Genomic DNA, 17,723 nt, shown 5'->3' on the forward strand with positions numbered 1-17,723 from the left:
AATGAGTGTCTGGCCGATCTTCTTAACACACCATACAGCATCTGTACAATAAACTATGGGTTCCTATCCCTCTCACCACCATCATTACAGATGAAAGGCGCCCTGACCCCTCACTGTGCAACTTCCATTTCTGAGCACACATAGGCCAACTCTTTGAATCTTTGCCATCGCATTCCTTTATTGCAATTGAAATAACGATGAGAAACTTCACTTTGTATTACATCAAAACACCCAAGTGACTACCCTTGTCACCATTTGTGTATTAACTTTTTCTTATGCGTGCTTCTACGTGGTGCTTCCCCTGTGGCTTCTGCAGATGTTGAGGCACCTTGCTCATTTCCACGCTGTGCCTGCTTCGACGCCTTTGGTGGGTGTCCTCTGGCTTTGGGACCCTGGGAGGGCTCGGCAACAGTCTGCTCCTCCTGTGGCATTGCAAGGTCTGAGATGGCCATCTCAATTGGGTGAGGAATCTAGGGCTCTGACTGAGGGCTCCATGCGGGCATGGGAGTGTGAACGCTTGGAGAGGAGCCCACACTTCCTTGTTGTTGACCACCAACATCCCTCTCATGGGTCACCCGCACTTCACTGCTAGCAAGTAGCTGGAGAGCACCTTGCTGCACATCAGTGGGGTCATGAGGACCAGTCTCTGTACTGACAGTCCTCATAACGGGGACGTCCATGTACCTCTGGTTCCTTTCCTCAATAGATGCCCATCTATTCTCCAGAGCAGACCATCTATTTAGAAGAGTCACCATGTTCATTTGAGTCTGGCGATTTATATTTTCCATGGAGGTTGCCATCCTTTCCATGGCAGCACCTGTATTTGCTATTGCGTGCACTATGGCATTGCTCATATTTGAGATGGACTCCTCCATTCTCTGCACACTCGCAGTTACAGTGGTTGCAAACCCTGTCAGAGACTTCTGTACTTGTTCCTGAAGTTCCAGCACCACTCTCTTTCTGGATTGCCCCAGAGGCACAGCATCCTCATGCAGCTGAGCAGAGCTCGGAGCGTCCCGCGCCCTTCGATGAGGACTCTCCTGTGCTTTCCCTGCCTCCACCATCCGCTGATGCTCACTTGTGAGCTGTGATACACCAGGTAACAACACTAATCTATCTCATGAAGGACCCACCGAGGTGTGTGTCTCTGCGCTGGTGCTGGGTGCGCTCAATTCTGCTGACACTGCACCCTCAGAGGCTACAGCTTCCTCTGAGGAGCCTTCCGGCTCTTCAACCTGGACAATGGGGAGGGTGGCTCTCGGTGGTCCTGTGGGGAGTAAAGGCATGAGTTAGACATGTGATATTAACGTAGTGGACACATCCCATTGTGCAGATGATCAGAACTCAATCTGTATGAACATCAGATGCCATGTCAGTCACTCATGAAATCTAAATGAGAGGGTTTAAAACATTTTTTATTCATTGATGGGAAGTGGGCGTCGCTGGCTAGGCCTGCATTTAGTGCCCATCCCTAATTGCCCTTGAGAAGATGGTGGTTGTTATGTTCATTAATAACTAGACATTCTTATTATGAACTGCTAGCTTCTAGCTAGTTATTTATTCAGTACACATTCTCTAGGTACAGCATCTGTAGAGATCCAGCATGTGTGCTTCTGTGTGCAGGCTTCCATCTTGACTACTGCCTTCTGGGTAGCCTAGTGCATCATGGGTAGTGTAGTCTTAAACACATACAACGAAATATACAGCTCTATACAGCTCTACGGCTCCATCTGGTGTACCACTCTAGAATGACATGTTATTGATCATTACATCCCCCTTTCTTTGAGGTTAACAAAATCAATATCAATCAACTTTCAAGAAAAACAATAAAGATGATATCAGTAACACTTTTGTTAGTGCTCTATAAACATAAACATTTTCACAACAGTCAATACATTTTCAATATAGTTTTTTCTTTGTACTCAAAGATTAAGTCTATCAGGCTTTTTTACTACATGTGTGGGTCTTCTCAGCACGGGTAAGTCTGATGTGTTTTCATGAGATTGTTCTGGTGGTGAATGACATGTCTCATATTTGCCTATCATGTTCTCAATGTCCTTATTTATGCCAGGCCAATAAACAGTGTCTCTTGCTCTCCCTTTGCATTTTTCAATTCCGAGGTGTCCCTCATGAATCCTTTTGAGCATGTCTTGACGTAGAGCCTGTGGAATGACTATTCTGTTCTGTTTTAGTAATAGTCCACTTGCGACACTCAATTCTGACCTTATGTGAAAGTATTTTGGACAGGAACCTTTTGGCCAACCATGATGAATGTTCTCTATTACTGTTTGTAACACTGTATCTTTTACTGTTTCTTCTGCTATTTGCTTTGATTTTGTGTCTGACACAGGCAGCGCAGCAGTGACCATACTCACATGACCATCCATGTCTTCTTCAGTAGAGCTCACATGACCCATTGTGGGTGCTTGGGATAGTGCATCTGCTAACACTATGTATTTCCCTGGTGTGTAGATCAGTTCAAAGTCATATCTTTGCAGCTTCATCATGAGTCATTGAATCCTTGGAGACATCTCATTCAGATTTTTTTTTATGATGGCAACCAGTGGGCTGTGGTCTGTCTCAACTGTAAAGGTGGGAAGTCCATATATGTAGCCATGGAACTTTTCTAATCCAACTACCAAGCCTAGACATTCCTTTTCAATCTGGGCGTATCGACACTCAGTATCAGTCATAGACCTGGAGGCATAGGCAACAGGCTTCCAATCCCTCTGCTTGTAGCAAGACTGCGCCTAGGCCATTTTTGATGCATCCGTTGACACTTTGATTCTCTTTGGTGGGTCAAAGAAAGTGAGTACAGGTGTGGTTGTCAGCACTGTTTTGAGGTTCATCCACTCTTGTTCATGTCTTTTTGTCCATGCGAACTCATTTGTTTTATGTAGCAGGTCTCGCAGACAGGTTGTCTTGGCTGACAAGTTAGGAATGAACTTTCCAATGAAGCTTATCATCCCCATGATGCGTAGCACTCCTTTTTTGTCAGTGGGTCAGGGCATTTTGAGTATGGCGTTTACTTTTTCCATATCTGGCTCTATTCCTTTACCAGATAGATTATCTCCTAGGAAAGTGACTTCCTGGACGCCAAACTGACACTTGGCTTTGTTGAGCTTCAGTCCATTCTGGCGTATGCTCTGTAGCACTTTAGTCAGTATCTCATTGTGTTCTTTCAGTGTGGAGCCCCAGATGATGATGTCATCAATATGGACCCGAACTCCTTCCAGACCTTCAATTATGTGTTCCATCGCTCTATGAAAGATTTCAGATGCAGATATTATCCTGAAAGGCATTCTGAGGAAACAATACCTGCCAAATGGTGTGTTGAAGGTATAGTATTTGGTGCTCTCTTCATCCAGTTTTAGTTGCCAAAATCCTTGTGAGGCATCGAGCTTTGTAAAGTATCTGGCACCTGACATTTCACTGGTGATTTCTTCTCACTTGGGAATCTGGTAGTGTTCACGTTTTATGTTTGCATTTAAGTCCTTTGGATCCATGCATATTCTTAGATCATTGTTCTTTTTCTTTACACATACCATGGAGTTAACCCAGTCTGTTGGCTCTTCGGCTTTCCTGACGACTCCTAGTGTGGTCATTCTGTCCAGTTCATTCTTGAGCCGGTCACGCAGGGGTGCTGGAACTCTTCGTGGAGCATGTACCACTGGCTGAGCATTCTCCTTTAGCTGGATCTTGTAAGTGAATGGTAGAACTCCAAATCCTTTGAACACATCCTGGAAATTATTTACTACAGAATCCACTGAGTCATCTGGTCTGTTTATGGCACAGTTTATATGGTGTACTCTCTTGACCAGTTCTAAGCCCTCACAAGCTTTGTCACCCAGTAGTGAATCAAGTCCTTCAGCCACAACAGAAAACATGAGATGATGCACTTTGTCTTTGACTGTCACTTTAAGTCTGCATACACCTAAGCTATCTATTTTCTGTCCATTATAGTCCTTCAGTAGTACTGACTTTTTCTGTATTTTGGGCTTTTCTTTCATGTTTTTAATGTCACTCATACTGATTAAGTTTGCTTTTGCCCCAGTGTCTAGTTTCAATGTAACTAATGCTCCATTTACCTGCAGTGGGATCATCCATTTGTCCTCTTTTACTGCATTAATTTTATGTTCAGCATTGTCCATATCTGAGGGCTGCACATTTTCTGTATCATTTTTGACATTGTCACATGACACCATTCGTACAAAAAATGTCTCACTTAAATCAGTGTCCTCAATCATATTGACTTGTTGCCCTTTCTTTGTTGTTACTTTTGAAAAGCATTGTTTGGCAAAGTGATTCTTTCCATGACATTTTGTGCACATTTTTCCAAATGCTGGGCATTGTCTTAACTGGTGTTTGTAACCACAGCATTTACAATTAAAAATGTCATCCTCCGATTGCTTTTCATTTCTGTTCTGCCCACGTTTCTTTACTTTGTAGGACACAGCACCGACAGCAGCACTGACTACAATTGCATCATTATTGATTTCACTGAAAGTCTTCGCATGCTTTTGAGCTAGCTTGCTAGCTTGGTATATAGTCACAGCATTTTCCAATGTTAGTTCGGTTTCTCTCAACAGACGTTCCCTGACCTTTTTATCATGAATACCAAACACAATTTGGTCACGAATCATGGATGCTTTCAGCTCAGAGAAATTACATGTCTGTGCTTTCAGTTTCAGATCAAAAGCTATCAAAAATCTCATTTTGCCGCTGTGTCCTCGAACGGAACACGTATCTTTCATAGGTTTCATTCTTTTTGGGAGAACAATGTGTATCAAATTTCTTTAGCACATCGTCTAAATTGTCTCTGTTTTCCTCTGGATTAAATACAAATGTATTAAATACCTCTATCGCCTGTGGGCCTGCAACCGTGAGCAGCAACGCTACTTTCCTTGCATCTGGCTTTGTACCGAACCCGATGGCAGCAATGTAGAGTTCGAATTGTTGTTTGAAAGTCCGCCAATTGTAGTCAACATTTCCTGTGAGATTCAAAAACTCCGGTGGCTTCAAATTCTCCATGTCGCGTTTCACAATTTTGAGCAGATCTTCACCAATCCTGTTACCATGTTATGTTCATTAATAACTAGACATTCTTATTATGAACTGCTAGCTTCTAACTAGTTATTTATTCAGTACACATTCTCTAGGTACAGCATCTGTAGAGATCCAGCATGTGTGCTTCTGTGTGCAGGCTTCCATCTTGACTACTGCCTTCTGGGTAGCCTAGCGCATCGTGGGTAGTGTAGTCTTAAACACATACAACGAAATATACAGCTCTATACAGCTCTACGGCTCCATCTGGTGTACCACTCTAGAATGACATGTTATTGATCATTACAGTGGTGAGCCGCCTTCTTGAACCGCTGCAGTCCATATGGTGTAGGTACACCCACAATGCTGTTAGGAAGGGAGTTCCAGTATTTTGGCCCAGCGACAGTGAAGGAACGGTGATACAGGTCCAAGTCAGGATGGTGTGTGGCTTGGAGGGGAACTTGTAGGTGGTGATGTTCTCATGCGTCTGCTGCCCTTGTCCTTCTAAGTGGTAGAGATCGCGGGTTTGGAAGGTGCTGTTGAAGGAGCTTTAGCGAGTTGCTGCAGTGCATCTTGTAGTTGGTACACACTGCAGCCACAGTGCGCCGGTGGTGGAGGGAGTGAATGTTGAAGGTGGTGGATGGAGTGCCAATCAAGCGGGCTGCTTTATCCTGAATGGTGTTGAGCTTCTTGAGTGTTGTTGGAGCTGCACTCATCCAGGCAAGTGGAGAGTATTCCATCACACTCCTGACTTGTGCCTTGTAGATGGTGGAAAGGCTTTGGGGAGTCAGGAGGTGAGACACTCGCCGCATAATTCCCAGCCTCTGGCCTGCTCTTGTAGCCACAGTATTTATATGGCTGGTCCAGTTCATTTTCTGATCAATGGTAACCCCCAGGATGTTGATAGTGGGGGATTCGGCGATGGTAATGCCATTGAATGTCAAGGGGAGATGGTTAGAGTCTCGCTTGTTGGAGATGGTCATTGCCTGGCACTTGTGTGGTGCAAATGTTACTTGCCACTTGTCAGCCCAAGTCTGAATGTTGTCCAGGTCTTGCTGCATATCTATTCTGTCACCAGTTTGCTCTACTGTGCCCGTCTCTCCATCCCACACTTCCAGCTCCTCTGCAGCTCCGACGATGTCGATAGCAGCCTCCTCAGCGGTGGTTAAGTGTGCCATTGTGGCCCTCCTCCTGTCATCCCCCTCTCCCTTTTATTGTGGGCTCTCTTTTCCTGCAATGAGGGACACAAGTGGAGGTTGAGCGAGAATGTTCAAGTGAGTGTAGAGAATCCATAGCATAGATGCTTAGAGGGAGACAAAGATGGAATGAGGTGCCAAGACCAAGGGCCCTCCCTGTGCGTAGTTAGTTGTTGTCATTGCATAACAGTGATAGCGAGTGTGAGGGGTGCATAGTAGAATGATGGAGTGATTCCGTACATAGAGAGAGGGGGATGGTTAAGGGTGCAAGGGATGTAAGGGTAAGTTGAGATGTGCAGGAGTAGGTTGACAATGCAGAGTGCTGGTGATGAGAGGAGATTTGAAGCAGATTGAAGGTAAGTGTGATGTTTTACTCACTTTTGCTGTGCGTAGCAGGTCACTGAACCTTTTCTGGCACTGAACCCAGGTGCGACCACACAAAGACCTGGCGTTCACCTGCTCAGCAATTTGCAGCCAGGCTGCCTTGGTTTGCTGAGGAGGCTTCCTCCGTCTATTGGAGGGAAACAGAACCTCCTTGCGCCCTCTCACTCCCTCCACAAGAGCATGGAGGGAGTCATCATCGAATCTTGGAGAAGCCTTGGCTCTTGAAGCAGTCATCTCGCTATCAGTAACACTGAGAAGCAGTAGAATGTGAATTAAACACCACAAGGCTGCATGAGCCCCTTAAATGCAGCTGACTGAAAGACATCAGCAGAGGTGAGCAGCAGACCTGAACCCACTGATTGGGCTGGGAATCGCACACGGTGGGCTTAATAAGCCCAGTTAAGGCAAAATTGTTATTTCAGAGCGGCTGAAACTGGCAGCGGGTCCGGAACCCACCAATCAGCCAACCCGACTCCAACCCGCCGCCTATGGCAAAATCGCGATCATTAACTCAGTTCCTCTCTCCACAGATGCTGCCTGACCTGCTGAGTATTTCCAGCATTTTCTGTTTTAATTCCAAAAGCATCCATTTCACTTGCTGTGATTGGTAAACCCATAAAATTCACAGGGTGTATTACCTAAAAATAAAGGACCAGATGAATCCTTAATTCTTCATCAAAGAACCATCTGGGAATTTACTGTCCACCTGTAGTGAAGTATAGTGAACAGTGAGGAGGAGAGTGATCGACTTCAGGAAGACATAGATAGGCTGGTGAAATGGGCAGACATGTGGCAGATGAAATTTAATGCAGAAATGTGTGAAGTGATGCATTTTGGTAGAAAGAATGAGGAGAGGAAATATAAACTAAAGGGTACAATCCTAAAAGTGGTGCACGAACAGAGAGACCTGGGGGTATGTGTGCATAAATCATTGAAGGTGGCAGGGCAGGTTGAGAAAGCAGATATAAAGCCTTACGGCATCCTGGGCTTCATAAATAGAGGTATAGAGTACAAAAGTGTGGAAATTATGATGAACCTGTATAAAACACTGATTCGGCCCCAACTGGAGTAGTGTGTCCAATTCTGGGCACCGTACCTGTAGTGTATGTAACATTCTACCTTTAAGAGAACTATTGTATGTAACCGTCCACCTTTAAGAGAACTATTTTAGGGGTTGCACTATTTTATCTTGGCTGCTGTATACTGTAATACCGGTGGTGACCACACCGGTATATAAGTGCTGTGTAATGAGTTATTGGGCAGATTCGCCCTGACCTTCGAATAGTAAAGTCCTGTTAAAGTTTACTCTTGTAGTCTGTGTAATAATTCACAATATAACACACAGACTTTACAGTGGCGACGAGTTCGATCTTACCCTGCGGCAGCGATACATCCAAAGCAGTTAACGAGCGTCGAGAAGAGGCATCCGCCCTCGTCGTTCTGCTGAGAGAAGACTCGAGTCTGCAGAGCAAGGAAGAAGAAAGAATTCTGACACGGAGACTTCCATCATCAACAGGCAGTGATCGTCCTTTCTGTCACGGTGGTGAGTGCGCCGATCAGCCACGAGAAGCAAGTCGGCCACGTTGACTGTGAGTAGGGGGGAAAAATAAAAAGAAACGGAGGACAAGGGCGGTGAACTCGACCACGGCCAGGGGAAAGGAGCCAGACAGAAGTCGGGGCCAGAGGCGCTGAGACTGGGGCAGCGTAGGGCATGGAAGCCGCGGTACAAGCGGGAACGCAGCCGGTGTGAGAGACCGGGCTACAAGCGGGCTGGGAGATGCGACAGCATTGTGAGACAGCTCGACCGCGACCGGTGAAAAAGGCCGGGCAGCTACCGAGGCCGCGAGGCGCTGCGACCGGGATCGTAAGGCGCGGGAGATAATAATAAATAATTCAAACCGCGGAGAACTCAGCCGCAGCCGGGGGAGGAAAGGACCGGACTGCGAGAGGGCTGGGAGGCGCGATTGGAAGCCGCTGAGGGAGAGACAGAGCCCGAGCGAGCGGGAGAGCTTCAGAATAAACTGAAGCCGGCGCGCCGCGGAGAACTCAGCCGCAGCCGGAGGAGGAAAGGACCGGACTGCGAGAGGGCTGGGAGGTGCGATTGAAAGCCGCTGAGGGAGAGACAGAGCCCGAGCGAGCGGGAGAGACAGAGCCCGAGCGAGGGGGGAACGGGACCGAGCGAGGGAGACCGAGCGAGACTCCGCCCAGCGGCTTACAGCAGCTTCCATAAAGGATCGGGAGCTGGAACTGTTCGCCGCCAACTGGTTGTCCCCAGCGCCCGGGTGCCCTGCCGAGAGAAGGGAACAAGGAGCGCAATCAGCTGTTCTCGCGCTTTGGAATAAACTGAAGCCGGCGCGCAGGCTGCGAACCCCGAAAGCCAGCGGTCGTCGCCCGAGGGCAAAGCTTACCCCTCCCGCCAGGGGAAGAAACGCGGGAAGCCGCCAGTAGGCGGGGAAGAAGACAGGAGCGGGAAACCGCCATTTTGAAAGTGGGCGGGGAAGAAGACAAGCGCGGGAAACCGCCATTTTTGGAAAAAAAAGTAACGAACAAATTCGTTGTTGTTTCTCAGAAAGATAGTGAAGATGCCTAAGCATGATAACATCAACGACTTCAATTCCGAGGTGGAAGATTGGGCCACGTATGTAGAACGCATCGAGATATATTGTGAGGCCAATAAAATAGCAGATGATGATAAAGCTCTAACCTTACTAAACTCAATGGGGGCGAAGACATACGGGCTATTGAAGCATCTTCTATCACCAGCTAAACCGGCGGATCAGACTTTCGCTAATATTGTTGCTGTCCTGAAGGATCATTTGAACCCCACACCGCTGATGTTGGCGGAACGATTCAAATTTTATGCGAGAACGCAACGGAAAGAGGAAAGCAATGCGGAATACTTGGTTGAATTGCGTAGACTAGCGAAATACTGTCAGTTTGGGGAAAATCTGACAGAGGCATTGAGAGACAAGTTCGTGTGCGGGTTGTCGAAGGAAGGAACACAAAAGCGACTGCTCGAAGAGAACGATCTTACACTTGATAAGGCTGTCCTTATTGCAGCATCGCACGAAGCTGCAGCGAGAGGCACTGCGGAAATGCAGCTGAAGGCAGCGGTACTCAGCGTGGATCAAATGACTTCGGGTACAATGAAATGTTATCGTTGTGGGAAGACAACACACGACCAGAACCAATGCTGGTTTAAAACCCAGGAATGTAGAAAATGTGGCAAGCTTGGTCACATAGCTAAAGTATGCCGGTCAGGAAAGAAGACCAGCAACAAAAAAAAGTCACCGCAGGAAAAGTACAGCAAGGTACACAAGGTGGCTGAGAAGAATTCAGATGAACAGAATTCGGATTCAGACTCCAACAGCCAGGAACTGGGTAGTCTGAGAATTCACAATGCGAGTAAGGAAGCTGACCTACAAATTATCTGGGTCACGCTCAAAATAGCCGGAGTCCAAGTGAAAATGGAATTGGACACAGGATCAGCCCTAACAGTCATAAACCGAAAGGACTACAAGAGGCTATTCTCACATATTCCCTTGAGAGATACCAAGATTGTATTGCAGACATACACGGGGCGAAGAGTATACCCCATTGGAAAGATAAAAGTCAAGGTGAGAGACAAGGGCAAAGAACACCAAGGAATGGACTTATATGTACTACCTGAAGGGGGTCCACCACTTCTGGGACGGGAGTGGATCAAGAAAATAAATATGGACTGGCACTTCCTAAAAGCCATAAAGAGTGAGAACTCGGTGAAGACAATCAGCTCAGACTCTGGAACTGATGATGGTAAGACCAACCCATGTGCAAAAGACAAGGCTAAAATGGACTTGCAGACTAATGTTGGAAAAACGAAGGAGTGCATAAATGCTTATGCTTCAGAGGAGAACAAAGTTTCAGAACAGAATTCCACTGAACAACAACAACATAGTTTGACAGAGAATTCTGAGTCTGTCCAGTCTACAGACATGCACATTTCTGAGGAACACCGGGCTCGAACTCAACTCCATTTCAAACTACAACAGCAATTAGAACAAATGATTCGCCATCTTGAGCAAGAGATGAATGCAACAAAAAAGTTCTTTGACACAGAGTGGGAGAATCTGGAAAGGCAACAGAAGCAGCTGATGGAGAAAATGGAGCAGGAGCACACAAACCGTCTGCGCGAGGAGGCCAAACGAATCAAAGCTGATTCGGTTTCTGAAGGTGCGTGCTCTAATCTGGTGGAGCAAGATGTTCAGCAACTGAAGGCGCTTGTTAGCAGGTTGCAGGCAGAAAAGGCTGATTTGGTTGCCATGAATTCCGAGCTCCTACTGAAGTTGGGTGCAGCATCACTGGACGATTGATTTGTTGAAATTCGAATGGTGGAGGCTGCAGATGATGGAGAATTAAAAGCAGCAAAGGGGTCCCAGTGCAAGGTTACAAACAGCCCTGTAGCCTATCCGTCAAAAACACAGGATGACGATACTGGGAAACGTCTGATGTCAGAAGAGTTAACGGTCAGCCAACTCCTTCATATGCTGAGGGACAAGACTCTGAAATGGGAAGAACTTGAACACGAGCTTCAATCTTCAAAGGAAAGGGGTTCGGAGCTCTCAAAAGTTATTGAAATAGCTGAGGTTGCAACACAGACTGAGAAGACTGCAGCAGAGCAGCCCTTGGATGCCAAAAGTACGCTGACTCACGTCAATGTAGAACAACAGAATGCTGAAACAGCTGCTCCAGTAGAGGGATTGAATAGTCCGATCAATCAATCTCCGAATGAAGTTGAAGTATTGAAATCACAAATGATGTCATTAGTAAAAGACTTGCAGAAAGCCCAGAAAAAGCTGGATGAAGCTGAACGCATGAAGAAGTCTCTTCAGGAAAGATGTCTGGATTTGGAACAAAAGCTGGCTAACGTCCAGCTGGGTATGGAGGAAATAGAAGACCCTCTCGCTGGCCTAGCTCAGGACGACACCGAATATTACCATGACCTGTTGGACGACACCGAATATTACGATGACCTGTTCTGCCCAGCTTGTGATGAAAACTCCCAAAGTGCAAAAACCATGAAGAATCACAAAAAGTCTAAGGAACACCGGGAGATGGTGGCGCTACTACGGAAAAAGGAGGAAGAGAAGGAGGAACTGTGCATGCAGCTGGCAGCTGACAGTGGAGCCCAGAGAGTCTCCAAGAAGCAGAAAAGGAAAAGACGAAGCAGAAGATGATGACCCATCTGAACCATTATCACCTCTACCAGGTCACGCACGTGGTCCTTCCGAACTGAGTCAAATCCGTTTGGAAGTAGAAAAACTTCCCAAGGTACTCGAGCCTTTAGAAGTCAGCAAGGCTGGTTCTGAAGTTACGGAAGTTCAAGCTGTTAAGTCTAGTGAGGGACTATTAGATGAGTCACCCCAGCAACGTGAACCTACTACACCACCGAGGCGTTATCCGGACCGAGTCAGGAAGCGCAGGAGGCGCTTCCGCAGAGACTGAATCTGTGAACTGTTTTCCGCAGAGACTGCATCTGTGAACTGTTTTTACATGAAGTTGGATATATGTTATGATGTTATGTTTAATGGGGAATAGGTATATTGTAAGCTAAAAAGGGAGGATTGTAGTGTATGTAACATTCTACCTTTAAGAGAACTATTGTATGTAACCGTCCACCTTTAAGAGAACTATTTTAGGGGTTGCACTACTTTATCTTGGCTGCTGTATACTGTAATACCGGTGGTGACCACACCGGTATATAAGTGCTGTGTAATGAGTTATTGGGCAGATTCGCCCTGACCTTCGAATAGTAAAGTCCTGTTAAAGTTTACTCTTGTAGTCTGTGTAATAATTCGCAATATAACACACAGACTTTACAGTACCTTAGGAAGGATGTGAAGGCCTTAGAGAGGGTGCAGAAAAGATTTACAAGAATGATTCCAGGAATGAGGGACTTCAGTTCCGTCGATAGACTGGAGAAGCTGGGGTTGTTCTCCTTGGAGCAGGGAAGATTGAGAGGAGATTTGATAGAGGTGTTCAAAATCATGAGGGGTCTAGACAGTGTAGATAGAGAGAAACTGTTCCTATTGGCAGAAGGGTCGAGAACCAGAGGGCACAGATTTAAGGTGATTGGCAAAAGAACCAAAGGCGACATAAGAAAAAACTTTTTTACACAGTGAGTGTTTAAGATCTGGGATGCACTGCCTGAAAGGGTGGTGGAAGCAGACTCAATCTTATCTTTCAAAAGGGAGTTGGATAAGTATCCGAAGGAAAAAAATTGCAGGGCTATGGGGAAAGTGCAGGGGTGTGGAACTAGCTAAGAGTCGGCACAGGTTCGACGGGCCAAAAGGCCTTTTCCCATGCTGTAACCATTCTATGATTCTAGGGAATTATTAAATGCCTAAATTTGGCTTGCTTGAACTGTCTTACATTAACCAATCCAAATTATATTAACTTTTACACTTCAAAATATTGCACCCTGAGTGAATAATCCTTTTGCCAAATTTTCAAAGAAAAAGTTAGATAATTAAATCATGAGCTAACATTTCATTAACACTTGTGATAACACAATTAGCAGCATTTTAATACTAAACACTAAAAGTACACAAGATAAGGTGTAATTAACTAATAGAATGAATAAGTTTAAGGTTACAAAGGGAGTTCAGGTGTGTCACAGTAACTCAGCTTCAGCTGGGCTTTACTTATTACAAATTGATATTAAGTTCAATGCCCAAGATTGACATAAAGTTGAAAAAGTTAGTTTATGATTAGAATCCCTCTATAGCTGACAAGTTAACAGCTCTGAATGAAGAGTCTACAGGATACATTCGAAGTCTAGTTAGTTCATCTTATTGCTGATAAGCTTGCAGATTTAAAAGAAAAAAGAAAGACTTGCATTTATATAGCGCCTTTCACGACCACCGGATGTCTCAAAGCACTTTACAGCCAATTAAGTATTTTCGAAGTGGAGTCACTGTTGTAATCTGGGAAATGGATTTTTGGACCTTATATAACCTCGTCCTTCCAATTGGGCGTAGTAGAGTTAGTTGTCTCACCTCATTTCTGGGGTGCATGTGTTGGCCTCCGAGGACATCAGCATGGTGAGTCCCCTTCTTTAGAGCTGATATCTGTTCCTTCTTAAGTCACCTTTCCCCTTGTACAAGGCACAGATATTGGGGTAGATTTTCAACTTACCACTCAACATAAGACTGACATTTAAAATGGAAATGAAAATGGAGTGGTTTCTATAATGGCAACTGATCCGCAACACCAGTTTTACGCTTGGGTAGTAAGTTTAAAATCTACCCCATTGTGTCTGTGATTACATTGTCCATAAGACACTCTTCTTCTTCTTAGGCAGTCCCTCGGAACCGAGGATGACTTGCTTCCACATTAAAAATGAGCTCGCATGTGACTGGTTAGTCCAATGCGGGACCTACAGTCTCTGTCACAGGTGGGGCAGGCGGTGGTTGAAGGGGCGTTGAAGGTGGTTGAAGACACAGGCATTGTGTGATTACACTGTGTACAAGGAACAGGCATTTTTTGACTTGATGGGACTCTCTCCTTGTGAGGATTATTCAATTTAGTTTCCTTTCCAAACCTAAACCATGACTTTCATGCTACCTCATTGAATTCTTCGGTGGCTTTGGATCTGCCATGTTATTTTATCAGTGCTGAGTGCTATGCCATTTGGATGTGCCAGTTCTGAATATCATTTGTAACTTCCGTGATAGGGCTTCATCAGCAATGATAATCACAATCCTGTCTCGAATGTGCTCATTTTTTATTGATTCAAATTCATAATGTTCAGCTAGTTTACGAAGATTTTGGACAAATTATCCTATAGTTTCTCCCACTCTCTGCCTGCTCTGATGGAACAATGGCCCTTTAAGTTTTGTTTTGGAACAAAGCATTAATTTTTACATCACTGTTTCATAGTTACTTATTCTGAAGAAATGGTTCAATAAAGGAATTACAGTAGATGTGTTACATTTCGATTTTCAGAAGGCATTTGATAAGGTGTCCCACAGGAGGTTTGTTACAAACATTCAGGCATGTGGTACAAGCGGAAATGTAGTATTGTGGCGGAGCCACCAAAGGACTCAGAGCGGTTGCACATAATTCCTTTAACAGCAATGTAGTTACTGTCTGTGCCTGTACCTTTAATTACACTGTTTGACTGTACAATGTCTAGTTACCTTTACAGCGCGGTTTCAACGTGATGACGTCATGCCGTTAGTCACGTGATGCCCCAATGGCGGGAAGAACGTGATGACGTCATGACGTCAGTCTTCTGACCAGAGGATCAGTCCTCGTGGAGCCCTCAAGGAGAGTAGACCTGTTATTGATGTGTTCTAGCAGTTTCCAGTTTAAACTCGTTTCCTTTCATTAAAGTTCATTATTTTAATTGCCTGACTCGAACTCAGTCTTTTTGATAGGAACCTCCGTTCCTACATTGGTGACCCCGACTTCTACGAACGATTTTCGTGGAAGATTCGACATGGACACGAACGCCGTCACGCTGAAACTGCCACAGTTCTGGGAGCAACAACCAGATGCCTGGTTTATCGAGGCGGAAGCCCAGTTCGCCATTAGGAACATCATCGCGGATCAGACCCGTTATTATTACGTGGTCTCCGCCCTCGACAGTGCAACTGCATCACGGATCATCAGCCTCCTCGGTAGTCCTCCTACTGACAGCAAGTATGATGCAATTCAGGCGCGGTTGCTTCAGGTTTTCGGGCTATCAAAGTCGGAGCGCGCTCGCTGGCTCATCACGCTGCCTGGCCTCGGGGACTCCAAACCGTCCGAGCTTATGAGCCAAATGCTCACGCTCTTGGGTGCTGAACCAGAATGTTTCCTCTTCCGGGAGCTTTTCCTCTATCAACTGCCTGAACAGGTTCAGGCTGCCCTAGCCAGATCCGACATTACAGACTGCGCCAAGCTTGCGGCCGAAGCCGATAAGATTTTCCCGGTTACCCAGCAGTGCTGCGCGGCCACGAGGTGCCCATCCCCCACAGACGCGGTCCCGGTTTCTCCTACAGCGGGCTGGTGCTCCTACCACACCTGCTTTGGCGTGAAAGCACGATGCTGCTGTTACCCCTGCAGTTTTTCGCCCCAGAAAAACAAGAAAGCGCAGGCGGCATCCCTGGCGGCGGATGACCAAGTCTAACGGGTGTTCCGCGGTGGCGATGGCCGTCGGTTCTACGGGGAAACTCCTCTATATCACCGATTCCCTCTCGGGCCGCCGTTTCCTTTGTGACACTGGGGTGCAGTGCAGCATTCTACCTGCGTCAAAGCTCGACATGCTGACTGGGAACCTCGGTTTTTCCCTCGTAGCGGCTAATGGTGCAGCAATTCGAACGTTCCGAAAGCGACGGGTCGAAGTCTGTTTCGGCGGTCAGCGCTTCTTTTGGGAATTCGTCACGGCCACAGTCTCACAGGCTATCCTAGGGGCGGATTTTCTGTGTGCCAACAGCCTACTAGTCGATGTCCGGCACCGCCGGCTGATCAACGCGGCCACCTTCCACTCGATTCCATGCTACCACGGTACCTCCGTGGCGCGCTCCATTGCCTGCGCTTTCCCTCCTCCAGATGACTTCACACGGCTCCTCGGGGAGTTTCCGGAGCTGACAAGGCCCACCTTCTCCTCTTCGGCGACGAAACATGGTGTTGAACATCACATCACCACTACTGGCTCCCCGGTTTATGCGCGGGCTAGAAGGCTTGAACCCGGCAAACTCGCAGCTGCGAAGGCGGAGTTCGACACGATGGAGCGGCTCGGGATCATTTGGCGATCCAAGAGTCCCTGGTCTTCGCCTCTCCACATTGTGCCGAAACCAGGCGGCGGCTGGCGGCCATGCGGTGACTACCGATGCCTCAACGACGCCACCACTCCGGATCGGTACCCGATCCCCCATATCCAGGATTTCTCGGCCCATTTGGCGGGAAATTCTATCTTCTCCAAAGTCGACCTCGTCCGTGGATATCACCAAGTTCCAGTGCACCCACAAGGCGTCCCGAAAACTGCAGTCATCACCCCTTTTGGCCTCTTTGAGTTCCTGCGGATGCCATTTGGCTTAAAGAACACAGCACAGGTGTTCCAGCGTTTAATGGACTCCATTCTTCGAGACCTGCGTTTCATCTTCGTCTACCTTGACGACATACTCATCGCCAGTGCCAGCAAGGAGGAGCACATCTCCCATTTGCGTTCCCTCTTTATGCGCCTCAGCCAACATGGTTTAATCATCAACCCGGCCAAGTGCCAATTCGGCCTGCAACAGATCGACTTCCTGGGACATCGCATAACATCAGACGGCGCCGTCCCTTTGTCAACGAAGGTTGAGGCGGTTACCTCTTTCCCGCGGCTGTCGACAGTCAAGGCCTTGCAGGAGTTCCTGGGGATGGTCAACTTCTACCACCGTTTTGTCCCCAAGGCGGCTCAACTCATGCAACGTTTGTTCGGGGCCCTCAAGGGCAAGTCCGGTAAAGATCCAATCAGCTGGACAGCTGAGATGGTCCAGGCGTTCGGCGACACCAAGAACGCTTTGGCCAACGCAACCATGCTGGCGCACCCACTTCCAGGTGCTACCATCGCCCTTACCACCGACGCGTCAGACTACGCCATCGGTGCGGTGCAAGAACAGTGGGTCAATGGCACGTGGCAACCGCTGGCGTTTTTCAGCCATCAACTACGAAAGAATGAAAAAAAGTACAGCACCTTCGATAGGGAGCTACTGGCCCTTTTCCTCGCCATTCGCCATTTTCGGTTTTTATTGGAGGGGCATCCCTTCACGGCTTTTGTCGACCACAAACCCCTTACATTCGCCATGGCCAAGACCGCTGAACCGTGATCTGCTCGTCAACAACGTCACTTGACGTTCATTTCCGAATTTACCACGGACATTCAACATGTGTCTGGTAAGGACAACCTGGTGGCAGATTGCCTCTCCCGTGCGACGGTCCATGCGGTGCACCTGGGAATCGACTACGCCCTCATGGCTGCAGATCAGGCCTTGGACTCGGAGGTCCAATCATATAGAACCGTCCCCTCTAGCTTCCAAGCGACCGACATCGTCTTCCAGGCCGCAGGTGCCATGCTCCTTTGCGACGTTTCCT

This window comes from Somniosus microcephalus, chromosome 15 (assembly GCF_052327205.1).
Source record: "Somniosus microcephalus isolate GS21.2 chromosome 15, FLI_Smic_1.0, whole genome shotgun sequence".
Lineage (NCBI taxonomy): Eukaryota > Metazoa > Chordata > Chondrichthyes > Squaliformes > Somniosidae > Somniosus > Somniosus microcephalus.